The sequence below is a fragment of the Zootoca vivipara genome, chromosome 6 (genome assembly GCF_965207765.1).
Source record: "Zootoca vivipara chromosome 6, rZooViv2.hap1.1, whole genome shotgun sequence".
NCBI lineage: Eukaryota > Metazoa > Chordata > Lepidosauria > Squamata > Lacertidae > Zootoca > Zootoca vivipara.
Window position 1 is genome coordinate 26,445,084 of NC_142589.1, and position 27,332 is coordinate 26,472,415.

Consider the following 27,332-nt stretch of genomic DNA (forward strand, 5'->3'; position numbering starts at 1 on the left):
GGGAGGGGGGAGCAATGAAAGATTTTGGTTTCTCTCTCTCTTCCATAGCTGCCAAGTTATCCCTTTTTTACAGGGATTTTCCCTTATGCTGAATGGGCTTCCTCGCGAGAAAAGTGAAAACTTGGCAGCTATGCTCTCTTTCTCTTTCTTTCTTTCTCTCTCTCTCTCTCTCTCTCTCTCTCTCTCTCTCGTGTATTTGCGTGTGTTTTCCCATTTGCCAGCATTTCAGAACTAAGAGATAAAAATCGGCAAATTCTTTTTTCTTTCTTGACAAAGAACGCGAGTCAAAAACTGGGAAGCAGATGGCTGCTTATATATTTCTCTCTTTTTTTTATTTACTGCAATACTAAAGCCACCATAAAAAAGCAAAGTTGAACAGACAGAGCTAATAATATAATCATTCAAAACACCTGCAAACAGTGCAGATGGGCAATTTCTGTCTGCAAAATCATCAGCGAAAGACCGCCTTCCCATATGGGCAAATCTATCTGCCTTGGAGCATCCAAAGCTTTGTCCCTTACCTTAAGAAAACCTGCACCAAACATATGCAGTCTTTTTATAGCAGAGCAGAAGAAGCGCCTTGGATCTGTGGGCTTATTTTTAGCTAAATATAACTTACAGTACCTATAACCTTCTGCCACCGTACTGGGTTTGTCCACTGTTGTGCAGCAGAAGAGCAAAAAAAAAAAATCCCAGGGTTTTAAAAAGCGACCAGCATCCCCCAGAAAAGCAAACAGCTTTCCTTCTCAGTCAGAGTGTTTGCAATTGGATAATGTATATTAATGAACCAGCTAGCCCATGTTTCATTCCTAAATAACTTGCAATGGAAACTATGCCAGATAGATCCAAGGTGATTTTCTTTCCTTTTTTTTCAAATTGCAAAAGTTTTTTGTTTTTATGCTAGCAGTCCTCATTTTGGATCCTGGTTGCAGTTTACCTCTTCTCAGAGGACACACACAAACAAAAAAAAAACAAAACAAAAAAGGAGAGAGGGAGGAGGATATGAAAGGAAGAAAGCACAGCTGGCTAAATCCAGAGATATAAACACACCAAAGGATCCTCCAGATAACCAGATAGGCTGTTGTTATGATTAAGCCCTTTTAAAAGCATTTCTTTATCATTTATTCAACCGCTCGTTAAAGAAAAACAGGGTGCCATAAATGTCTCCACTCTCACCCGTCAGATCCTCACAGCAGCCCTGCGAGGTAAGACACGTAGATAATAACTGGCCCAAGGTCACCTTCATGGCCAGATAGGATGGCCACAAAGGCAAAAGAAACTGGCTTTCCGCACCCTTAATGATTCTGGAGAAATGGGAATTTAAAGAGATGCAGTAGCCGCTGGTCCATTAGGGTTAATGGGACTCAGAGTCCATCCCTCTTCCCAGGGAACATTGGGAAATTTATTCATTTCATAAAACTTATATGCCGCTTGATTGTAAGGGGGGGGGGAAGTTTGCAAAAAGAAAAAAACCATAAAATTATCAATAAAAATCAGTTGAAAACAGCTTCTCAAAACTGTAGCTTTTTAAAATGGTAGTTCTGTGAGGGAAAGAGGTAACAACTGTTAGCATGTTTACCTGCAATTCCCAGGATGCTTTGGGGGGGACTCGGGGCTGTTAAAGAGACATGATAGTGCTTTAATGTTAGCGTGCAGGTGTGGCCTGAATTTTTGGGCTATGTTATTCCCAAATTTCCAATGCTTTTGGTGGAAAAAACCCAAAAAGACTCACTCACCAACCTATTCAAATATGTGTGCATGTGTCTTTTTATCCAATCCCTGCAGGTTCCCCTCCTCTGATTTCCACCATTTCCCTAAGCTTTCAGTCTTCTAGTTCTTCTGAGCCACATCCCTAAGCATGCTGGATCAGGCCAATGACCCATCTAGTCCAGCATCTTGTTCACACAATGGCCAACAAAAGGTCTCAAAAGAAAACTTGCAACTTAGGAACTAAGAACAAGAACCTTCTCCCCTCCTGCAGTTTCCAGCAAGTGATATTCAGAAGCATATACTGCCTCCAACTGTGCAGCGCATAGGAATCCTGGGTAGCAGCCATCAATAGCCCTCTCCTCCATGAATTTGTCTAATCCTCTTTTAAAGCCATCTAAGTTGGTGGCCATCACTTCCTCCTGTTGGAATGACCGCTCCACACATCAATGGGGGGGGACTTTTGCGTGGACGCACGCAGCCCCCTGATCCCAGAGGCAACTCCCTGGTAGTTCAGGCCTGGCATCGCCTTCCCAGGTAGGATGCCAGGGGTCTCCGCCTATCCAAGCCCAGCGTCCAATCCTGCCTGGGGAGGTGTTGCCAGGGGATGGCCAGGTAAGGGAAGGGACTGTCTGGCTTACACAAGAGAATTTGAATCTTACCTCCAGGCACCAGTTGGTTCCAGAGCTTCTCCCACCCTCCACACCCTCATTCATGTTCTTTTGCAGGTTAATCTTTTCTCTGCTACGTCAAGGCTGCTGTTGAAGGGTCACAAAGAAATGTTCCTTTATTGGCAGGTTTCGCCTTTCCCATAGCAATACGTCACAACTTTGGCGGTGTCATGCCTTGGGCGGAATTCTTTGGCGATTTTCCTAGAGGGAGGGGCGTGAGGCGGAGACCTCACCCCCTTTGCGGCAACAAGAGGGGGTATTGGGGGAAGCCTTGACCATGCCAATAGGTGTCATCGCTTTTCCCTTCCAATGGCGGTGAACAGGGGGCAGGCTCTCTCTGCCTGAACATATGTTCTCCAGAGCCAGCCCCAACCCCCATACATGTGGATAACCCCGGCGTCTCCCAGAACCCCGGCTGGGGACTGGGAAGGATAACGCCCAATGCCTGAGCCAAGGTCTCCCTACATATGAATCTTAATAAAGTTGTGGCCAATTTGAATCTCATAGCACGTTGTTATGTGTCTTTATTCCGCTCAGCGGGTTGCCTGGGGTTTGGCGGATTCCGCCTGTCCACGCAACGAGTATGCTCTGCCATAGATAGCTGCTGAGATGTGCTCAGGTGAGTGGTCCCAAGTTGCGCCACATATGATCTCCTGCTAATCTTCAGGAAACCTTAAATTTTTTTTGTTTAGTTGCTATCTACACCTTCATCAAAATGCAAAGGGCAGGGAAAGCAGAACCTGCAATGAACGCCTTGGCATCTTCCCCATTGAGCACTCACAGCTTTCTTGTTTGGAAGGATCTTTCCTTCAGAGTTTCCCTAGATCTCCTTGAATCTAACAATAATTTTAATAATTAAAAAAGGAGGGGGGGGAACCTGAGACCTTTTGCTTGATGACTGGCTGTGCTCCCCATTTTTCCTCCAAGCGAAAGTCTCCTCTTTCATGTAATACATAAAAGAGCAATATTGCTCTGATGAACTAAGACACATGAAATGTCTAATTAACATTAAAATATTGTCTCTTGTCATTAGCTTCAGTTGCGCTTTAAGTGTCGGCTTCTGAGAGACAAGAGGTTCAAGCAACAGTGACCTGGGCCATGGGGGAAAATAAAAATAAAAATGAAACCCAAATAATAAATAAATAAACAATGAAGTCCAGGCATGTGCCGTGTTATGCAGTATTATTTTCTCTGCTGTTGCTTAACCCAAATGGAATTTAAATATACCACCCTGAAATAAAAGAAAAACAGTTTAAAACACAGACTGGGAAACCTGAGGGGAACTCCAGAGCCCACCACCTCTGTCTGTTGGCCATGATTTAATAATAATAATAATAATAATAATATCATTAGGACAGCTGGCATCGTTCCAAAACAGCAGGGACATCCCTATTATTGAGTGAAGTTAGGTATCCATTTCAGGCAGCAGATGATGGGAGGCAGAATCTCCTCTGACATTCATAAGCTGGCCTTCTGCTCCTAGGTATGAAGGAGGACACAATCATGTGGATAACATTAAAGGAAGATGCAACTGCCATTCTAGAATAATGACAATGGCGCCCACCTGAGAGACGCTGGAACTGAGTTCCGGTGTCTTCTGGGTGGGAAAAAAAGCCCCGCCTCCCGCTGCTGGAATTTAGGCTTTTAACTGACATTGGCCACCTGAGGCGAAGGACAAGATGGTGCCCTTCCCCATGCCATATGCAGAACCCAAGGGAGGTGTTCATGGTGAGTTCTGGCACCTCTTTTTTCCAGAAAAATTGCACTGGCAGAAGTTACAGGTAGGTAACCGTGTTGGTCTGACACAGTCAAAATACAAATAAAAAAATCCTTCCAGTAGCACCTTAGAGACCAACTAAGTTTGTCATAGGTAGGAGCTTTCGTGTGCATGCACACTTCTTCAGATTGGCAGAAGGTATGTCTGAAACATCTTAAAACTTCCCCAAAATGATGGAAATACATTAAATCGTCTTTTGTTGTTTTTATATGTTTTAAGCTATCATGGGAAGGTAATATAAGTGCACAGGAAGCTGACCTATATTGAGTCAGGCCATTGGTCGATCTAGCTCAGTATTGTCTACACTGATTGGCAGTGGCTCTCCCACATTTCAGAAATTAAAATCCCTCTCAGTCCATTTATAAATCCTCCAATAAAAAAAATGGGGGGGGGGTGTCTTTCCAGAGGAAGGAACCAAGAGTACCAGTACATCTTCACGAAGTCAAACAAGTACCATGTAGTTGATGAGCCCATATTTCAGGGAATGTGAATAATTAGATCAGAAATTTGCAGTCCAGTCTAATTTTGAAAAATGTAGACAGAGAGTACCTAAAACCATTTCTGTCCTTTGGGAGAAACACTGTGTGAGGAGCTGGCATACATGAGTGCCAGATTGAAGGCGGGGGGAACCTACTTTCCTTTGGCAGTCATCTTTTGGCAATACAAATAACCCAAGCCTAATGAACAAACTGGTCAGTCTAAAATTAAATGAATGATCTCTCATTGCCTGTATGTTCCCACCAGGATAATCACAAAAGGTGATCTGTTTCAGCAAATCAATTAGGTTCTACAAGCTGGCTTATTTACAAAGCAGGGAGGGTTCCAGCCACAATGCTCACCCCTCTCATTTGGAAGCTGGCAGTTCAGGGTTCCTTCCCCCCTCCTTTTCCAAGTGGAGAGTGCTAAAGTGTTGTTTAATCACTCATTCCTTCCAAACAGCCCGATTCTTCCTTAAGCCAATTTTAATTTAGGCTTTGCGGCCCAGGCTTTCACTTCCTGACACTATCTGTGAAACTTGGCTAAAGCAATCAGTCCATTTCTGCAGCAGGGAAAGGAGCGAGCGAGCAGTGCTGAGCACGCATCCAGGGGACGTGTTAGCATTTGGGTGGCTGGCCGGCCTTCCCTTTGCCGGGGTGTCTGTCACTGGTAATGAAATAAGCTCTTAGCCAATGGATTTCACTTGGGCATAGGAAACGTTAATTCAGTTCCTTGTTCCTTTCTTCTTCTTATCAACATAGAAAGCAATCCTCATATATCACAACCCCCCAAAGAAAGATCTCATGCATACCCAACGTAAATAATACAGTCAAACATTAAGCAAATTTGTCAATAGTTTAGAGTTGATGACATCAGTTAGATGTCTGCTTTCCATCTTACAAGCAAGCTTGTTTTCTGCTGCTTTAGGGGGCAGGACTCAAAGCAATGGATTCAAATGGCAAGAAAGGTGATTCCAAGTAAACCTTAGGAAGATCTTTTTGACTGCAAGAGATGTCTGATAGTGAAATGGATTCCCATGGAAGGTGGTGGACTCTCTTTCATGGGAGGTTTTTAAGCCATCTATCACAGATTCTAGAGCTGTGACTCCTCCATTGCTTTGCATTGGACTTGATGACCACCAAGGTCCTGTCCAACTCTGCAAGTCTATGATTCTATCATTCTTAATAGATTGCCCCAATGTGAACCTGGGTTGCTGGTAGTGAGGGGGCAATATTGTCCCTTTCAGAGCAGTGCGTAAGCATGTACCATACAGTTTCAAAATCCTGTTTGTTATTTGTGTTTCTGAGTGCTCCGAGATGCTCTCTTAGTTTCCATAAGGGCTATATTTTGTCATGTATCCCACCATGCCTCTAGAGTTGAGTTTGCAGCTGCTTTCCAATATTGTGCTGTTATATTTCTAGTTGCAGACATGGAAAAAAAAACATAGAATCATAGAGTTGGAAGAGACCACAAGGGCCATCCAGTCCAACCCCCTGCCAAGCAGGAAACACCATCAAAGCATTCCTGACATATGCCTGTCAAGCCTCTGCTTAAAGACCTCCAAAGAAGGAGACTCCACCACACTCCTTGGTAGCAAATTCCACTGCCGAACAGCTCTTACTGTCAGGAAGTTCCTCCCAATGTTTAGGTGGAATCTTCTTTCTTGTAGTTTGAATCCATTGCTCCGTGTCCGCTTCTCTGGAGCAGCAGAAAACAATCTTTCTCCCTCCTCTATATGACATCCTTTTATATATTTGAACATGGCTATCATATCACCCCTTAACCTTCTCTTCTCCAGGCTCTTCTCCAGATTAGTAAGTCCTTAAACAGCAAATCCTTGTGGCCATCCATAGCCGTCAATAGCCTTCTCCTCCATGAATTTGTCTAATCCTCTTTTATAGCCATCCAACTTGGTGGCCATCACCACCTCCCATGGGGGCGAGTCCCATAGTTTAACTATGCACTGCACAAAATCCTTTCTTTTATCTGTCCTGAATCTTCCAACATTCAGCTTCGTGGGGTGTCCATTTCTAGTGTTACGAGAAAGGGAGAATAACTTTTCTCTATCCACTTTATCCATGTTAAGTATAACTGATTTAATTCACACAGAAATGGTAAAAAATACATTATGTATTAATGAAGGTTAAAATGGAAAATGGCTAAATGTGTATTGCTGAAGAGTTGGTAACATTGGGGGTTTTCCAATGTTGTTTCCTACTGGACTCTGAGCTGCTTAATGCATTAATGAATAACTGTTGGCTGTTTTCTGTTACTCTAAGCTCTTTCTAGCCTCAGATCAGGTGACAAAGGCATTGGGTTGCAAATCTCCCTTTTGAAAGGGAGTCGCCTTTAGTCTTTGTCTCCCAAACTCCATGGAGTGAGGATGTAAATGAAGCTCTCTTAAAGGCTGGAATGCAGGCTGTGGAGAGAGGGAGAGAGACTTTTGCTTATACTGTAGGTCTGTTTGGATTATTTCATATTTTGTAAGATGCCTATACTAGACAGCACAAGACATTGTATGGATATTTTGGTTGTATCTTTGATGCTTTTGTTCTGTTTTTAAAGGGTTCTGCCTGTAAAAGTTTGAATATGTTTATGGACCTGGACCTGATTCATTTCCCAAAAGAGTCAGTTCTTGTGCTTCCAGTCATTTCAAACTGTGCAATATTAATACCAGCAACACTCCATACTGTGTATAGTTTTATAAACTTCTATCATGTTGCCTCTTACTCACTTTTTATCTAAACTCCCCAACTCTGCAAGCTTTCTTTATAGGGGAGTCAGTCCATTCCCTTGATATTTTTGGTTGTTCTTTTCTGAACCTTTTCCTAACCCTAACCAGTGGCCCTCCAGAGGTTGCTGGGCTCCAGCTCCCATTCTTCCTTTACCATTGGCTACATTGGCTGGGGCTGGTGGGTGTTGAGCCCCACAACAGCTGGAGGGCCACAGTTTCCCATCCCTGTTTCAAACATTGTGCTGAATATGCACAGAGAGGGACTCTCCCTATTGTATGTTCAGAGCGAGATCTGAAAAGTTCTCTTATTCTACTCTTACGTCATTCTCCAAGAAGGTTTAGGTCAGGCACCCCCAAACTTCGGCCCTCCAGATGTTTTGGACTACAATTCCCATCTTCCCCAACCACTGGTCCTGTTAGCTAGGGATCATGGGAGTTGTAGGCCAAAACATTTGGAGGGCCGCAGTTTGGGGATGCCTGCTTTAGGTTTTAGAGGCACCCAAGCACAATTTTCTCTGTGTGTGCTCCTATGGGGATTGCTCCCTGAGAAGTGAATACAGCTTTGCAACCTACAGCATTGCACAGGTCCATGCCTGCCCATCCCCAATCAGTTAAATATTTGCTAATTCACGTGGCCTGAGGTTTGTAGCCTAACTCATCAGATTAGATACAATGAAGTATGTATGCATATAGAGAAAGTTCTGGCCAGCCTTACAGTCTCATTGGAAGTGATAAGAGTCGGTGTAAGTTTAACCACACAGAGAACTGTCCTCGGTGATCTGTGGGGGAATTATCAACACTGCGACATTTGTCACATCTTTTCACAGGAGATGTCATTTTTTTTCTTGAGGGTGGCTTGGTTATCTTATAGAGTATGCAAACAAAGTTATAAAGTCTACAAATTAAAGCAAGGATGAACACTCTGTTCTTTGGCTAACACAATGTACAGTATTCTATACTCCCATATCAAAATTGCATCTATTTTAATATACGGTAATTACACCAGAAAGGATTTCTGTCTCAACAGATGATGAATGTCTCAGTCCTGGCACAGTATAGCACTTCATGTGGGCTTCATTGTTGCACAGTACACAAAAGAAATAGCTATTGAGCCTTGCTGGCTACCAGCAGTTGGGAGAAGCTTCTTTCAGCCATTCTGGAGTTTATTAAATGCACGTACGTGTGCAGAGCAAGACTACCTTCCTTGGCGATGAGCTTTTGTTAAGTGCTAATCTCCATGCAATTAATTGCATAGTCCCCTGTGATAGATTAGTGTTCAAGTACTGGTTGAGGACCACATATGTAAGCTTTGAGAAATTTGGATTGCTTTGGGGTTTTTTCTCAGAACCCTAAGCAGCAACCCTGCACACATAACTGCTTAAATTCCATTGATTCCTATGGGGTTTAAGCAGCAGCCGATATTCAGAGTGGTAGTCACATGTCCAAAGTCCCATTTGCATTTATTAATAACATAAGAATAGCCACTGGCCAATGGCCCATCTAGTCCAGCATCCTGTTCCCACAGTGGCCAACCAGATGCCTGTGGGAAGCCCACAAGCAGGACCCGAGCACATGATCACTCTCCCTTCCTGTAGTTTCCAGCAACTGGTATTCAGTAGCTCTGCTACTTTTGATCTCTGGATCTCCTTGCACAGCTACTGCCTGCTTAGTTCCCCTCTCCAAGCATGTGTCAAGGACTTGAGCCCTCTCCAGAAGGAGTATGCACTGACATTTTGTCCAATTATAACCCCCCCCCCCAAATAAAATCAGGAACCAATACTGGGCAGAAGCAAGGAGCTTTCTTCCGAATGTAGTAGCTTTTCAACGTGTAGAGAGATTTCTTGATGTATCTTTGCGTGAGGATGGATTCCATGGGCCTTCTGAGGTGATACTGAGTAGAGCTAAGCCAAAGTCTCCTGTGTTTCAGTTTTCAATCTCATGTCAAAATTTGCATGCGTGATGTAGGAGGAAATACAGGATATTTGCACACACACTCACAAAACCAAATATGTTTCTCTGGGTTTCATCCAAGATACTAATCATAAACTCAGACAGAGCTGTACAAAAAGCTCTGCATATAGGCTGGTTTTGAAGACTCCGGGGTAATGGACAGTCCCTAAGCTGGCCCAAAGCCTTGTTATTGAGCTTCCCAGAGCCTGAAAAACCAGCATTTCTGGGAACAGCCTGAGCTTTGATTAATATCCAGGAATTGAGCAAAAGCAGACAATGCTCAAGGATACACCAGAGAAGCAGAAGAGATTGCAATAGAAACAAAAGCAAAACTGACCCTCTAGCACAGCTGCACAAGTGGATTATACTGCAAATATTGCTGAACAATTGAATGGGCCAGCCCTACCATTAGGCAGAGTCAAGTAGCAGATGCTGGGGGGGGGGGCGTAACAGAGCAATAGCAGCAGACCTACAGCTGTTCCCTCTGAGTCCTTTCCCTATTCTCCTCTGTTGGAGGACAAAGCTGTGGGTAAAACATGGCCTGCCCTTAGCCCCCTAATCTAGCCCCCTGCCCTCATGCGTGGTTGAGGACACTGACTGCTGTCATTGAAACAAAGGTACAATTGCCAGCTCAGTTAGTTTCAATTTCTGTGTGGATCAGGAAATATACCAAAGTGAGCAAGAGGCAACATGATACAGGTGTATAAATTTATGCATGGAAAGGGGAAAGTGGATTGAGAAAAGGTTGTTCTCCCTCTCTCCTAACACTGGAACTCATGGACATCAAATGAAGCTCTAGTGCTCGAATCCTGCTTGCTGGTTTCCCACAGGCATATGGTTGGCAACCGCAAAAAGAGGATACTGGACTAGATGGGCCTTTCTGCCCAATCCAGCAACTTCTTTATGTATTCTTACCATATTGCCCTTCACCCCAGGCTACTAAATGTTTTGGACTGGCCTTGACAGGCTTATATGGTTTTATAGTATGAAAATGTGGGACTCTTCTCTGTCCCTTAAGAGTAATTGCAGACTATTTATTTGGTCCCGAAGACAGACATTTTGGAAGCAACTGCAGAAGGACTGCATTTGCACATCTAAGCCTCCCCACCACCCAAGAACATATTCCCATCCTGTTCTTTATTCACTACACAATGAACTGAGTCAAATGACAACAGAGGAAACTAAAATCAGGAGGAGGAGCACTCACATTGCCTAAAGCAAAAGGAAACTGACGGGTGATGTGATAATGACAGACAGATCCTTATTCCCATTCTAGAGCCTGTCTACCAACGAAGTAAGTTGTGTCGTCAATATCTGTCCCAGCGCTGTGTCCACCTCACACAGTTGCCGTTCTCTTCTTCCTTCTCTCTCTCCCTCCCCCCCCCAGCTTCCTGATTTGCCACTTGAAACCACCACTGAATTGCCAATATTATTATTATCACTCAGATGGAAGCTGTTCCGGAGTCTGGACAGTAGTAGATTTCTGTAGGCAAAAAATAAAATAAAATAAAACATGGCAAAGAATAGCAACAACAGCTTTTGGTATGAGTTGCTAGTCCCTGTCCCACCCCAACAAATGACTACCAATGGGGAGTTCATGTAGTTCCTAGGGAACCACAGATTGCATAAGAAGACATACTAGAGGTTTAAGTGATTGATGGCCCCAGACAGCTAGGACTACACTGAAGTTTCATGTTCTCTTCATTTCCCATTCTTCCAGTCTTAAGTGCAGAGCTTACATTTTCATATCAGTTGGTGTGTGTTTTTCAAGTCTGCATGAAAGTTCACCGTCATTTTATTACCAATCTCTCCTAAAATACAGATCGTTGTATGTAACTTTCCTAATGTACACATTTTTGCAAAGCAATTTCCTTTAAGAGAATGCATTTTCACATACACATATTTCTATGCAAGCTATAGGCATTATTTGGATGGAGAATTGTGAATTTTGAGAAATCGCTGTGTTTAATTGACAATCTTGGGATCTGTTTCATTTCTGTAAGCCGCTTAGAGTTTCTATTTATGATCAAGCAGTGTATAAATGTTGTTAAATAAAATATGTCATGGATGCTCTTAACTAACCCACACTCAGTGAGTAACCTTGGACTAATTGCTATCTGTACTAATTAAATACCTCAGCTTGCTCTACCTTACAGGGTTATTATAAGGGTGGAATTGTTTTAACTGTCCCCCTCAACAATTTGAAGGATTTAAGTCTTGCTATATAAATAATATTTCTTCCACTGGGAGGTCATTGTGTGAGCTTATAGTCCTTTGGTTCATTGTGGAACTAAAGATTGTGAATTAATAGATTCTCCATCAGCTACACATTCATAGCACCCCCAAACAGACCCTGCTTTGGGCTTTTATCGTACAGATAAAACTTAAGATTTCATAGATGGGTCAAACGAAGTTTAGGTTTTAGGTTTTGTTGATGGGTTAGAAATGAAATCATCAAGGAACAGCAGCTTTCTTTCTTTTTTCAATGCAATATAAAAATGAATTGCAGTGGTTTCAGGTTTAGGTCAGATACACGTTTATTCCAAATAAATCTTAGGTACAGTTCAAAAGATGCTTCTGATGTTTGAAATGAAAGGATGTCTGTCATCTTTCCCTCTCTCCCCCACCCTTGTATTTTATTACAGTATATGCTTCCCCCCTCAAACAATGGATCCCCAGCCAGGAAGTGAAAGCTATTGTCAGACTAAGCAGAGCCATGTGTGGAGAGCTGAAATGCATGCAGCGAAGGGATCTATCTACATAGAAACCTGGATAAATAAGAGATGGAGTAGAAAAAAAGAAGGCAGGAGAGGAGTTATAGGAAATTGCTAGCCACCCACAGTCTGGATGAAGACATGAGGCAGGCATTGGGTTGAAGGTCACAACTTTATTTTGACATCCTGGGCCTGCCAGGTGCTGGAAACCACAGGAAATGTGAGCTGAGCTACCAATGGCTACCATCCCTGATAGGTTCTACCTCCACTGTGGGACACAGTAATGTTTCTGAATTCCACTGGCTGGAAGCCACAGATGGGAAGACTCAGGTCATGCTTGTAGGCTTCCCATAAACATCTGGTCCCTGTCCGCCACACATTTAATACTTCCTTGTATAAGTCCTTCTTCAGACAGGGCAAAGGAAACCCTGGAACTCATTCCCACAAGAGGCAATGATGGCCACCAACCTAGATGGCTTTGGACAAATTCATGGAGGAGAAGGCTATCAATGGCTCCTAGCCATGATGGCTCTGCTCTGCCTCCACAGTTGGAGGTAGCAATGCTTCTGAATACCAGTTGCTGGAAACCACAGGGAGGGAGAGTGCTGTTTTGCTTGGGTCCTGCTTGAGGGTTCCCCAATTGGGAAATCTGGTTGGCCACTGGGAGAACAGAATGTTGGGCTAGATGGGCCATTGGCCTGATGCAGAGAGCTCTTGTTATCTTCTTACACTTTAAATCAGTGGTTACCAAACATTTGGGGGGGGTCATCCTCCCCCTTGGTGCCATAAACTCGCCTCAATGCCCCCCATCCTGCAGTATAAAAAGAATTCTTCAGAATAGTGGTTTGCATGATCCACTAAGGAAGTAATAGCACAATAACATTCAAAACTGTAACAATTCTTTGCTCATTTATTCAAAACCCAATGAAAACTATTTATTTTAATTAATTCCACAAAACGGATGACGTGATCCTGTGATACCTGCTTTTCAAAGCTGTATAGCCATTGACACCTTCAGCTCTCCCTGCAACCCCTTGCCCCAGGTAATCCCACCGGTCCCCAGGGGCAATACGACCCATTTTGAGAACCTCTGCTTTGAATGTGTGATGTGCATATGACCTTGTAGCAATCAGAGATGTATGATGCGACCACAATGGGAGACTTCCCACTGCTCCCCCCCCTTTTGCCTCCCTAGGTATGATCAGCTGTGGGGTTGGAGGAGTTGCTGAGCTGCCATTTCCCACCTGCATCTCTTTGCCTTCTTCCAGCCTGAACATCCCATCCCGCAGTCCCGGCGGTGCACAAGCTCCCCTCCTCGGCTGGGCTTGGTTCCTGCACCCCGTCTCTCAATACTCCTCAGCCTGCATGTGTTAAGCAGTGCTGAAAATTAGCCTTCTCTCTGTGAATGGCAGAACGGCATTAAGGGTATGCCTCTTTCCATCCAGACAGAAAACTTACAATGAGGATGAATTTGTAATTACACACATGTCAGAATAGAGAGCATGATATTTTGCAGGGTCTTTATTGAACATTGCTTTAGAATATTTTTTCCCCTTGTAGGAAAAAAGAGAGCCTTATTGTACATCATCCTTGTCATGGGACTTTTGTAAATTTTGCCCAACTATATATGTGTGTGTGTTTTTTCCATGTTTCCCTGACACAGAACTCGCCGACAAGCTGCTATCCTATGATTGATGTACTTATTTCTACTAAACTACCCCTAACCAAGCATATCATTTTTATACAGTACGTGTATATTCAATTTCCTACAGTTTTGACTACTAAACTGTCTCAGTGGTGGAACAAATACATTGAGCAGGTTATGAAGGTCTCGATGAACTCATGCAATCACCTGGATAAAGAAATGGGACTCAGGCACTTTTCATTGATGGCTAAGGCTTTGGCACGTAAGGTCCTCTCTTTTTTATAAAACTAGGTACAGACAAAAGCAGGTGGGGGCGTTATGTGTGCCCCCCCCCCCGACAACTTGAAGGCAACATAATAAAGATTCATTACTTGTAGCACTAACCATTTTTTTGTTAAAAATAATAAAATCTGTCTGTTTGAACAGGCTTTGTGGATTCTTGTGGTAAAAAAACCTGCAAAGTCTACTTGATCAAAGACCATGGAGGAATGTTTTCTTAAAAGGAACTTTCTTTAAAGTTTTCTAGTATTGTCACAGACAATACTAGATATCTTCTGAGGCTTCAGGCTACCATGCACAGGCATTTTGCACACTGATTCAGGTGATCTGGTTGACATCATTCACTTGGATTCACTAGGAAGGAAGGAAGGAAGGAAGGAAGGAAGGAAGGAAGGAAGGAAGGAAGGAAGGAAGGAAGGAAGGAAGGAAGGAAGGAGCAACAACATAGCAACAACTGCTCAGTTATATGCAAGATAACAAATAACCCTAGACAAGTCTCTGGAAATAATCCTTCCAGTTCCAAGTAGTTAATTGCCTCCTTATTCTTACTGCCATCCATTGGAATTTGGTGGTTATCAATGATGCCTATGAGAGAGCTATCTCTCAGCAAGTATTTAACATAGAATTGGCCTGATCTTTCCTGGTAGCCTTTGCCATAACATTTTTTATGACCAGGTATTATTATTATTATTATTAATTATTATTATTATTAGTTTCACTTCCCCAGCCCATGTCATTTGGGCTTTCCAAAGGAAGGAGATACTTCTGAGCAAATGCCAACCCTTATCTCCCTAAGAGAAAATAAAGAGAGGGAAAGGGAAATGTCTTCTCCGTCGAATGCCATTTTCTGCTCTTCTCTCCCAAATGCATGCCAAATCATGGCATCTGTTCCTGCTGTTCTTTAGTTCTCCCATCCAGCGTGTTTTTCAACTTCCTAGGAACATTTGTGGTTCTTAAATCCAAAGGTCATGTTTAACATTAGAGGGGTGTTTTTTTTTTGGTGGAGAAGAAGAAGGCAGCGGATGTGTGTGTGAGAGAGAGATTGGGTCTGTTTCTGTTGGAAAACGGTTGGCTTGGCTCTTGTTTTTTTCTCCCCCCAATTCCTTTCTTAGCCGTTCATTAGCTTTTACATCTGATTGATGTGTTTTCTAACATTTCAGCACAGAGCACTGTAAGTTTCAGCTTCATACATTGTGGGGTCAACAAGGGTTAAAAAGTTTGCCACCCTCTTGTCAGTTGTGTCTGTGAATGCAGCAAGGAGGACAGTCGTCTCATGCAGTCACAGCATGGAGAAGGAGGCACTTTTGTCAGAGACCAGGAGAAAATTCAGGCTGCATCCAAACCCCACTAGGTTTCTTCCAAACAAAGGCTCTTACAGTAAATACTCAAAAATCTCTTGAATTATATATGACAGTTTTATGCAGAGATACAGTGAGCTTAAGCCACCAAATTTCTCCTCTCCTTTCTTCATTGGTGTTCAAACTGCGAATCCAGACCTCAAATGCTAGTAAGGTAACCTTTTTTCTTTTTTTTGGAGGCTCAGATTGTATGGCTCTTGATTTATGATATGCAGTATAGGCTGTGATCCTAGACCCACTTACCTAGAAGGGAGCCAAACCATTAAGAGCCTGGTTCTCAGTATCCAACTAAATCATTGCACATCACAGACCAACAAACTATGGTTTCCAGAGTGCTTTAAATGTCCGATGCAAATGCGGCCATTGTGTTATTCTGAGGCAGTGTAACTCTCCCTCTCTCTCTCTCTCTCTCTGTGTGTGTGTGTGTGTGTGTGTGAGAGAGAGAGAGAGAGAGAGAGAGAGAGAGAGAGAGAGAGAGAGAGAGAGAGAGAAGGATGTTGGGCGCTGAATTATTTTTGGCTTAGGAGAATCTCAGATCTTGAGACCAAATACCTGGCCTCTCTATTTGGCCCTTGGGATTCTTTCCCCAGGCCATGCCCCTCCCCTTAGACGACACCCCTCACTGGCTCAACCCCACACCTTCTTCCAGTTTCTTTACCTGGATGAAATGTGTCCTTGAACAGTAATCATGCCTCTTGGGAAAGCGCTTGTGTGCTTGGACGCCGGCCTACTGTCCCAAGCTAAGAATCACATCCACTTCCCCAGCCATCACTGGAATGTGGCCCCTGGAAGGTTTTATAGAAGGGAATGTTGCCCTCTGACTGCTTTCATCCTTTTCAGGTATTCTGTTTGCATGTCAAGCAGTTGCAGGGGACAGGCTGTGTTGAGAAGCTCCATCTCTCCATTGTGTTTCCCAATCTTTCTTTCTTCTTTCTTTCTTTCTTTCTTTCTTTCTTTCTTTCTTTCTTTCTTTCTTTCTTTCTTTCTTGTGGAGGGCAAGAGAATGAAAAGCACCTTCTGATAAATTTCAGCTCAGCTCCAGGTTGTACAGTCAAGCAGCTGAGAAGCTGGTGGTTGTCTCTCCGATTGGTTGGCTGTGTCGCAACTGGTGTAGGTAGAACATCACATGTTGGATCAGGCCAATGGCCCATCTAGTCCAGCATGCTTTTCTCAGAAATGCTGGGTGGAGGGGGGTAATCGTATGTGAAAAGCTTATAATGTTGTTTTTTAATTTAAAAAAAGACTAAATAGGTTTGAGAATGGATAATTATTCCACCAAAGACTCCCTGCAACCTAGTAATGTCTACCTTTGGACACAAGCGTTGTGTTCAGAACCCTTCCTCCTGATACCCTGCAGCTCTCCCTTGGGCCAAACGAAAGCCAGGTGCTATTTCTGCCTGCAAGGTTAATCTTAATACATTTGTTCTCAATTGCATATAAATCTCAGCAGCGCACATATGTGTGTGTTTTTGAAAGTACGTTTGTTATAAGTTTTAAAGCACCTTAGGAATCAACATCTGAAAGGACCAATAAAGGGACATTGGAGCACTCTGCAATTTTTATATTTCATTGTACATTGACTATTGAGGAGCCAAACCTATTATATATTTGAAGAGACTAAGCTGGGAAATGATTTCAATAATGTTTTGCCGTCTCCATAATGATCGGAAACAGTAGTTGAGATGCACAGGAACAGTATGTGTATTTATACACACACACACCCCACTAGATAATTGATGTGAGCTCCTTCCTCTCATTATAACAAGAAAAAGACTTAAGAAGAATATGAGACATACGTCTTTTGTAACATATTTTGAAAGAATTTGCTTCCTGTTAGGTGTATTGAATTTTTCAAACCTCCATATATTTATGGCGAAGTGTAACAAATTACTTATAGCTCACAAAAGCTTATGGCATACGATTACCCTTAATTAATAGGTAAGTGCAAGCCTTTATTATTCAATGAAACTAATTTATTATCTTAATTCTCTGATGTTCTGTCCCACGTTTCTATCGAAACCATTGTTCGCACCATGGTAACCAGCTGCCACCATATGTAGGGGGGTCTCTTTTTATGACCCACACCACCTAATTAGATTGCATTGTTCTTTCAAAACTACCACCCAAAGAGGGGTGAACTGTCATGCTGTAGCTTCCATTGGCGACCGGTGAGGCAAAGCCCTCACTGGTGTTCCTGCGTCTGTAGCTGCAAGAACACCCTTCTCCTCTCCTCTCCTGTGCATTCATACAACTCTATTATTTTCTTCTCCGTTATTTTCTCCTTGATGCTTTTGTGCGTACCTCTCTCCCCCGCACACACACCTTTTTTCCTCTGTGCAGCGGCACAGTCGCCTTACCTGTCCCCTTGTCTCTTCTATTAGGCTCAGCTAGTTAACTGAAAGCAAGTGAAAAGAGCTGAAAGCTAGTGGGTGTCTGAGCTGCCTAGCCGAGAGTTTCCCCAGCTAATTGCCAGTCCTAATAGGCACCATTAGCCGCTACAAGCCCTTTGAGATGGCCCTGGGCTCCTCTCAGGTAACAGCCATCACCAGATAAAGGCTGAAATATGCTCCATTTAGAGAGACACTTGCAGACAGGGATGTCACAGGCTGCCAATTATGTTCTGCCTGTACACAGTCACTTCCAAGCAGTAGGCAAGACACATACATCGGGAGCTAAAGGGAAGAGCTGTGTACTATCTTGAACTACAAAAGTGCAGGGCTTATGGGGACGCACCCCCTTTTCGAATTAGGCCACATCAAGTTTCAATTATCGCCTCTTTTGTTATCTCCCGACTGGCGGACGCAGCTCAAAGCTCCATCAATGTGGCAAAGCCCCAGAGAATTCCATGGAGCAATGCAATGCCTCCACATTTTGATCTGCTCTTATGGAAGCTGCAGAAGCAGGAACACAACCATCACAACTTGTCTGGCACGGCATAAGAGACCCATTCCTCTAAGGGAGGGGGAAAGGGGAAAAAAAAGAATTTTTTAGTCTGGTGAAATTTTGGCTGGTGGTTAGATTAGTTTGGTGGCATGTTTCAGGAGTGGGAAAATAATTGTAAGCAGAGCCTTCACCACACTTTTTTAAAAGCAGAATTCAAATCAAATTGTAAGGTGGGGGAAACTATTTGTCAAGTGAAACATTTGTAGAAACCCAAAGAAGGTTCAACCAGAAAAGAAAAATGATATTTCAGCTGGAGGATCACCACATCTCTATACTAATGAATGAATTACTCGACACAGGATGAATTTGCACAGTCAATGCATTTTCATGATAAAAGTATATAAAATTATGCATGGCGTAGAGAAAGTGGATAAAGAAAAGTCCCGTCCCCCCCTATAACACTACCGTAGAACTCATAGACATCCAGTGAAGCTGAGGGTTGGAAGTTTCAGGACAGAAAAAAGAAAATCCTTCCTCACACAGCACATAGTTAAACTATGGAACTCGCTCCCACAGGAGACATTGATGGCTACCAACTTGGATGGCCTTAAAAGAGGTTTGGAAAAAAATCATGAAAGAGAAGGCTATTTGATGGCTACTAGTCAAAATGACTATGATCTGCCTCCATGGTTGAAGGTGGTAATGTCTCTGAATACCAGTAAGTGGAAACCACTGTTGGGGAGAGGGTTGTTGTGCTTGGGTCCTGCTTGTGGGATTCCCATTGTGGCATCTGGCTGGACATGGTAAGAACAGGATGCTGGACTAGATGGACCAGCAAGGCTCTTATGTTCTTACGCTCATTGTTCATGCATTTTTATTACCGGTAGTATCCTTGTTCATAGATCTTTTCATAGATATCTTCATCCATATGAAGTTGATCCCTTGGCCATAACGGAGCATGAACAACTGCTCTGTAAAGATGACCTGCTCACATTATATACCAGTGGTTCATCCCATTTCATAGATTCACATAGGCATTTTCTCAATATCATCACACCACAATGATTAAGCTTGCTCATGTTCATCTGCAGGAAGTACCATGTGCTGTGATATGGTTAGATGGCATTGCTCTTATTTGTCATGACATTGAGCTTCATGCGAATCCTGTCAATTAATAAAGCTGCCTGAACCTGTGCTTCTTGTTGACATTAAGGTATCTGCTTGGAAGGCATTATTCGCCACAACATTCACATGCAATGCCTATGTCTGAAATCACACGATTCATTCAATACAATCTAAGTCTACAGCAGCAGTAAAATCCAAAGTTGGGTCCAAGTGGCACCACACTGTCTGAAAAGGGGCTAAATACCTCTTCTGATACTCTGGGCATCATCCCATGCTAGTCTTACTCAGAGTAGATCCATCAAAGTTAATGGGCATCACTAGCCTATCAATTCCAATGGGTCTCTTCTAAGTAGGACTTGGTTGGCTGCAAGCCTCAGAGTTCAGCTAGACACCAAAGTCACACAATCCAGTGAAGATGCAATCTAGCATGGTCAAAGTAAAATACTCTGTGGAGCAAGTGCCAACTATGTCTTTATACAAATGAGACTGACGATCAATCTAGCACTGTTTTAGCAGAAAGGCTGCAGCATGCTCATATCTTGGAAGAGAGTATTATTTTTCAATCTTTAAAGAAACTTCACTCACACCAAACAGAAAATCTTGGAAACCCTACAGCAAGAAGTCTGGGTCCACTGCCAACAATATTTTCCCTAAGATTGTCAGAAATCATACCTACATCATGAAATATACAGAGTGTTTTATTTTAAAACTGTTTATTACCCTACATTCGCCATATGGTACTGATGAGACAGTCTTGGTTCCTCTGCAATGCCAGACTCGCAGTACCCATCATAACAGATTCAGAGGAAACAAATGAGAGTTCAGCAGAGGAATATTTCACTTGGTTGACAGGGAATACTCAAAGAATGAAGACTCAACAGCCTTGACTTAGCAAGGGAGTAAGATGGCCAAGGGTCTGGAAACCAAGCCTTAGGAGAAGTGGCTGAGGGCATTGGACTTGGTGATCCCAGGGTCCCTTTGAACTCTACAGTTCAATGCCTCTATAATTCATCAGTCCCAGATCCATGTCTTGGGGACTCCTGGTCCTAAGATGCCTTCAGTGCCTCTCCTTTCTTCCCTGACTTTTCCACTTTCTGCATCTTCTGTGCCCCATTACCACAACTATCTGGCCCCAAAGGGCAAGCGAGGGGAAGGGCAGCAGTGCTTGCTATTCCTTTTCAATCCCCCCTGTCTCCCTGGGTCCCTGCCACTGGGCAAGAAGGAGAAAGCAGAAATGGGAATAGCTTGGGCAGCAGTAGCAGCAGGACCAGGGAGCTTTGTTGGTTACCACTAGACCCCCACATGAAGGAAGGCACACAGCAATGTCCAACACTGGTGCCAGAACTGAGGTTTTCATAGAAGCAGAGGTGATATTTACTTGCAGGCTGACCTGTCTGTTCTTTGAATTGGTTGTGGCTTTTTTTCCTTGCTAACCTGGCACTGCAGGAAGTGCCATGCCAAGCATTGTCAAGGGTCCACTTGTAGGGAATGAGTCATTTGCAGTTCCATATTACCAAGTTACAATCAAAGTCTCAGTCTAGTATAGCATAGCAATTAACCCAGCCCTAGTTACTGCACACCTGTTAATAACTAATGTCCCAAAGACATGTCCTATGGATTAAAATAAGGACAGCACTCCTAAGCAACAAAGGTCTGTTTATTATTATTATTACTTACCTTTGTTGTGCTTCTGGGGATTTCCCTCATGTGTTTGCTGTTTATGATTTGTAGTCTTGCATTTTACAAAATTATTTTTTTTAAAAAAAATAACCTCTAAAAAACATGAGCCAGAATAATTCATTTATGTATATAGGACAAGTCTCAAATAGTTACTTAAGGATAGTTCTCAATATGAGTGGAGGGCAAAGACATTTGATAAATAACCAAATCCACTTTTCCTACTTTCAAAAACTTTTTCCCATGAAATTAATTTTTATCCCAAACATCCTTTATTCCAAAACTCTGTTGGTTTTTCCCCCCCACTAAAGAGTTTAGCCCCCTTGCTTCATTAATCTTGTCTCCCGGATCTTTCCATTGTTTTCAAACCATTTAGGGGGCTTTGTTCCATATCTAGCATCACTGATGAGGACAAATCTATCTTTGATTAAATGAATCAGATAGACGTGAGATAAGGGGAAACAGATTCTTGAGATGCTTCTGGCATTACAAAATACATTTGCAACTGCCCATACTTTGAGGACAACATCAAAGCCTATGATTGTGCATGAGAAAGTAGAGGAAAATGGCATGGCAGCCATGGAATGGTACCTAGACAAAGGCAATGGGGGATTTGAGGCCCTCAGCTTATAACACCTGCTTTCCGCATCACATAGATTCTTACTACTACTACTACTACTAGTATTTATACCCCGCCCATCTTGCTGGGTTTCCCCAGCCACTCTGTGCAGCTTCCAACAAAATATTTAAATACAGTAGTCGGTCAAACATTAAAAACTTCCCTAAACAGGGCTGCCTTCAGATGTCTTCTAAAAGTTTGGTAGTTGTTTTTCTCTTTGACATCTGGTGGGAGGGCATTCCACAGGGTGGGTGCCACTACCGAGAAGGCCCTCTGCCTGGTGCCCTGTAACTTGGCTTCTCGCAGTGAGGGAACTGCCAGAAGGCCCTCTGTGCTGGACCTCAGTGTCTGGGCAGAACAATGGGGGTGGAGACGCTCCTTCAGGTATACTGGACCAAGGCTGTTTAGGGCTTTAAAGGTCAGCACCAACACTTTGAATTGTGCTCAGAAGCATACTGGCAGCCAATGTAGGTCTTACCTACATTATGCCAGTATGTTTCCGAGCACCTGGTCCTTCAGGGGCACAGTTACCCCATTCAGGACCAGGGAGCCTCCACACCTGTCTGCCTCCTGTCTCCCCAAAACAGTACTTCTGTCTTGTCAGGATTCAACATTCAACTCTTGATGTTTTGATGGCAAAAGTGAGACCAGGACAGCAGTTCCCAAAGTGGGTGGTACTGCCCACTGGAAGCCAGTGTGGTTACTTAGGGGCAAGGAGGCATCAGTGGGGGGGGGGCACGGACCTGGAAGTGGTGTAAATGTCTATCAGTCTTTGAAACGCTATTATCACTGGATCAAGACAACAAGTTTGGGGATGAGTTTATGGAGCCAAGGTGGCAGTGCCCCAGGAAAGTTCGGGAATCACTAGGCTATGAGAACCTGCAGCCGTCCAGATTTTTTTGGACTCCGACTCACAACGGCCCCATTGCCAGTGCTCAGGGATGGTAGTTAATGTAATCCAAAAAACTGAAGGGCACCATGTCGGGTATCAGAGCCTCTCTGACCATGCCTCACATTATTAATGCTCTCCCAATGCCTTATACTTATGATATGGAAGCATGGAACAACCTGGTTCTGCCATTTCATCCTTCCCATATTTCAATCCACTTGTATATCTGCATATAAATTTAAGCCAGAGTTCTGTCTCCTGTGGTCACTCTCTAATCACCAACTCAAGATTACTTACGTGACAATCTGTGGATCGCCATTGCAGAGAATGCCCTTTCTCCCAATTCCTTCTCTGGGGCACCTGATGTCCATTAGGAAAAGTATATTTCCGATGAAACCCACCAACAGGGACACTACCATTGCAGTATCTCAGGTGCCAGGGAAAGAGGTACACAGCTTTATATCAGGACTCTGGAAATAAGCAGAAGGGATAGCACTCAGTTTGGGACACAGACACACATTAGAACCAGGTCAAATTCATATCCTGAGTTAGATTTTTTTTTTTATCCCATCATTGAAAGCCCCCCGCCCCATTCTTCACAGAGAGCCTTTAACCTCTGTTAAAAGTAAATCAGAAGCCCACAAGCACATTTGGTCATTGAGGTATAGGCAAAAGCAAGAGACCTCCTTAGACTTTCATACTGTAGTGTGTGTTACCAAGACTCTGCATTAAACATGCACATACACTGAGTTGGGAGTTGGGGGGAACCTCTGTAGCATTTTCGTTTCCTACAAGCTGCAATTCCTATGAACAATAATTATAAGACACGTGAAATATACAAGAGCAGCTGAGCATATTTCAGTCAGCAGTCCAGGAAAGTCCTCAAGTATGCATGTCCACACTTCTGAAAAGAGAGTGCCTTCAAGTATTAAATTAGCAAAGCGAATAGATATGCATTTTTGTATTTCATTTTTACAGATGCATTTGCAACCAAATTAGCAACTGGGTTTTCTCCCATATAAATAAGAAAACCCCTTGCACTTACCTATTAATTAAGAATAATGTTATGCCATAAGCTTTTGTGGTGTAATTTGTAACTCTTCACTCTAATAAATATGGAGCTGATTAAAATTTCAGAGCATCCTATATGCCATAAATTCATAGCACACGGTGTATTGGCCAACATCCATTCACTTTATACAGCCCTTTCCCCAATGAATTTCATTCAAGGAGAACAGGGGTGTGCAAATTAAGGATGCTGTTATAAGTGGTTTCTGGGTGGCAATTTTGGAGCAGCATTATAGAAAATGAAGTCTAAAGTGTATTCTAAGCAGCATAGCCTGGCCACATTCTTCTGAGTTGGGTGGAGAGGAGCTGCAGTCTGACAATGCAAACATTTAGGGGGTAGCGGTAGGGCAGCTCATTGTGCGCCACTACCGAAAAAGAAGAAAGACGTCACTGAAAAAGAGTGCCCATGTTTGCAGTAATGTTGCACATGTAAATGTATGTGTATAGATGCAAATTTAGAAACACAGGAGATCATATGCCAGAGGACAGGTAAGTTTTAATAAGAACATGCATAAGCATATAAGAATAGTCTGCCAGATCAGACCAATGGCCCATCTAGTTCAGCATCCTGTTCTCACAGCAGCCAACCTCAACATAAATATAATGTTAAACACCTCCAAGGAGAACCCAAGCACAAAACACCACTACTACCCCTGTGGTTTCCAACAACTGGAATTAAAATTGCAGTTGCCACTTCCATTATTCTGTGTTGCCCTCTTTTCAAGCCATGCAAGTTGCTGGCCATCACTGCCTTCTGTGGGAGTGAGCTCCATAGTTTAACTATGCACTGTGTGAAGAAGTTCTTTCTTTTGCTTATCCTGAATCTTCCAACATTCAGCTTCACTGGATGCCCATGAATTCTGGTGTTACAAGAGAAGCAGAAAAAAATCTTTTCTTTACCCACTTTCTCCACATGATACATAGTTTTATAAACTGCTATCATGTAGCCTCTTACTCTCCTTTAGTTTTAGTCTAAACTCCTTTAGTTTAGTCTAAACTAAAATCTTCAGAGCAACAGTTGCACTAGTGGAATCTCATTGTGCAACAGATTGCACAACAGAGTTACCAGCAAACGGCTTCCAAATTCTCTTGCACAATGACATTCCCCTTGTGCAAAACATTTCGCCCCAAAGAACAAGTACACCACTTCAACATAGCCATGAGCATATGAGTAGGGGTGCATTAGCTCCTGTATCAAAACTTTCATCTGAAGGAACCTAATACATTTTAAATGCTCATTAAAAACTATTTATATTTTAACTCTGGTAATCATGGTTTTTTCTTTTCTTTTTCTTTTTTTGGAGGTGTGGGGGTCATGGAAGTCTACGTTGCCCTGTTTAGAATGACTGGGAGAGGGATGTGAGGAATACGTTTCTTGGGCTAACCAAGACATTCATTGAGGGAGACATCAGGGAAAGCTCACACCTCCTCTTGCCAGTCGTTGAATCTCCCTGGGGAGGCCTGTCTCACTCTTCAGGCTCCCAAGCAATGGCATTCTGAAAGGCAATGTCAATTGTATGAAACACTCCTGCCTTTAAAGCTGAGGTTTCTACACTTTCAGAGAGAGAGAGAGAGAGAGAGACTGACAACCAACAGATGCAATTTAACAGGGGGTGAAACCAAACCACTTAACTTATTACGACAATGTAGCATTCCATATTATGAGCTGGAGCACGAGGTTGCTTTAATTGAGTATGAGATGCATAGTCTTCAGAATGATCGAAATTCAATTGTAACAGTATTTTTTGGCGACACGTGTAACACTTTTCAGATTTGCTGGAGGTACCTTGTCATTGTACACTCAGAAAGAGCAAAACAGGTTAAGGATGGTCCAGTAAAGAGCGGTCACAGCAGGTTAGAATATACAAATCTGAATTAGAGTCAGAATATTGGTCCATCTAACAGCAGTGGGGCCCATCTAGTCCAGCATCCTGTTCCCACAGAGGTTGATGAGATTCACTAATGGGAACAAGCAAGACCTGAGCACAAGAGGACTCTCCTCTCTTGTGGCTTCCAGAAATTGGCATTTGGAAGCATCACTGGCTCCAGATGCACAGAAGAACAGAGCCATCATGGCTAGTAATCACTACCATTTATGAGAGCTAATGCTATATATGGATGTCAAGAAAGTTAAGCAAGATAGACAAGGTGATCCTTTTCGGGGCATGAAAAATATCAATGATTTGGGTAGGGTGGGAGGAAACACTGGCTCTATGTAAATAGGTGGGCTTTTTATTTTTGACATTTGTCTAGGTCAGTGTTTCTCAACCTTTTTTGGGCCACGGCACACTTGTTCCGTGAAAAAAATCACGAGGCACACCACCATTAAAAAAGTTTAAAAATTTAACTGTGCCGCCCTATATTATAATTATGACTGTAAGAAACACTTGCCAAATATTGCTTTCCGGCGGGTTAGTGTTGTGTATTGGCGGCCGCCAGGCTCGTTTGCACTGAGCTTTGGGAAAGAGGAGGAGAAATATTGCTTTCCGGCGGATCAGTGTGTAGTATTGGCGGCCGCCAGGCACGTGACAATGCAAATCGCCCTTCTCGTCGCCGCACGTCGCGGCACACCAGCCAGCGTCTCGCGGCACACTAGTGTGCCGCGGAACAGTGGTTGAGAAATGCTGGTCTAGGTCATCAAGTAGCAGTTCTCTTAATGCCTTCTTGGTGCAAGTCAAGGAAACATCCTAGCAACTGTTCAAGGTTGGACAGGCGAGTTCATAAAATGCATATCCATGACTCATAGCAACCTGTGTCCCACAAATCCCATGTTTTATGTCTTACATCCTTGCCTTCTTGAACTCCGATCTTATCACCTACCACAAACAAAGGCAGTATCTGAAATGGTCAATACCTGAACTCTGAGCAGCAGGCCAGCTGCAGGCATCATTAGGGATGTGGTAGATAGATATCACCTTGTCCTGGGAAGAGCCCTGAACAAATTATCTTATATGCTGTTATCTCTCAGGCACCATGGAGCTCAAAGTGTTGTCGTTCAGATAAGAGACAGAAGTCAGGGTTTTGCCATTAAATTTCCACAGCAGTTTTTGAAGAACAGGAAGAAGGATGCGGTGCTCAATCTCCCATCTACTTATCTCAGATCCACTTGAGCTTCCTTAACTTTGCAAGAAATACAGCAATCAATGTCCTGTTAAGCACTTGTCCTCCCCACCCCACCCCAGTTTCACCCTTAGAGACATAGGAAGCTGCCTCAGACTGAGTCAGACCATTGGTCTATTTGGTGTAGTATAACTGACTGGCAACCATGGTTTCAGACAGGGACATTCCCAGCCAGAAATTGAAACTAGGGCTTTATGCATGCAAAATGGGTGCTCTACCATTGAGTTGCAGCTAGGGTTGCTAGGTCAGGAGAATCCTTGATCCTGGAATTTCAGGGCTCAACCCTTCGACTGGGGGCAGCAGGCTCTGGAAATGGAGGTTATTTGTGAGAGGGGAGCAAATAAAGGCAGACAAATTCATGGAATGCAAGGCTATTACAATGGCAAGCCTCTACCTCCACTGTTGAGAAGAGTACGCCTCCAAGAACATAAGGCAAACCTGCTGGATCAGGCCAATGGCCCATCTAGTCCAGCATCCTATTCTCACAGTGACCAATCAGATGCCTGTGTTGGAAGCATGCAAGAAGGACCTGAACACCACAGTACTCTCCCATCCTGCAGTTTCCAGCAACTGGTATTCAGGTGATTTCACCTCTGACAATGGAGGTAGAACATAGCTACCAGAGTTAGTAGCCATTGA

The 27,332-nt window shown here is 43.2% G+C and overlaps 1 long non-coding RNA gene across 2 annotated transcripts in view; it reads right to left on the reverse strand.

Moving 5' to 3' along the window:
- Nucleotides 1–27,332, reverse strand: part of LOC148685291 (uncharacterized) — a 61,284-nt gene that overhangs the window by 9,270 nt on the left and 24,682 nt on the right. For both annotated transcript variants that reach the window (XR_015950375.1, XR_015950376.1), the window contains one exon: nt 22,803–22,975. This is a non-coding gene — a long non-coding RNA (uncharacterized LOC148685291). The remainder of the gene's footprint in view (nt 1–22,802; nt 22,976–27,332) is intronic.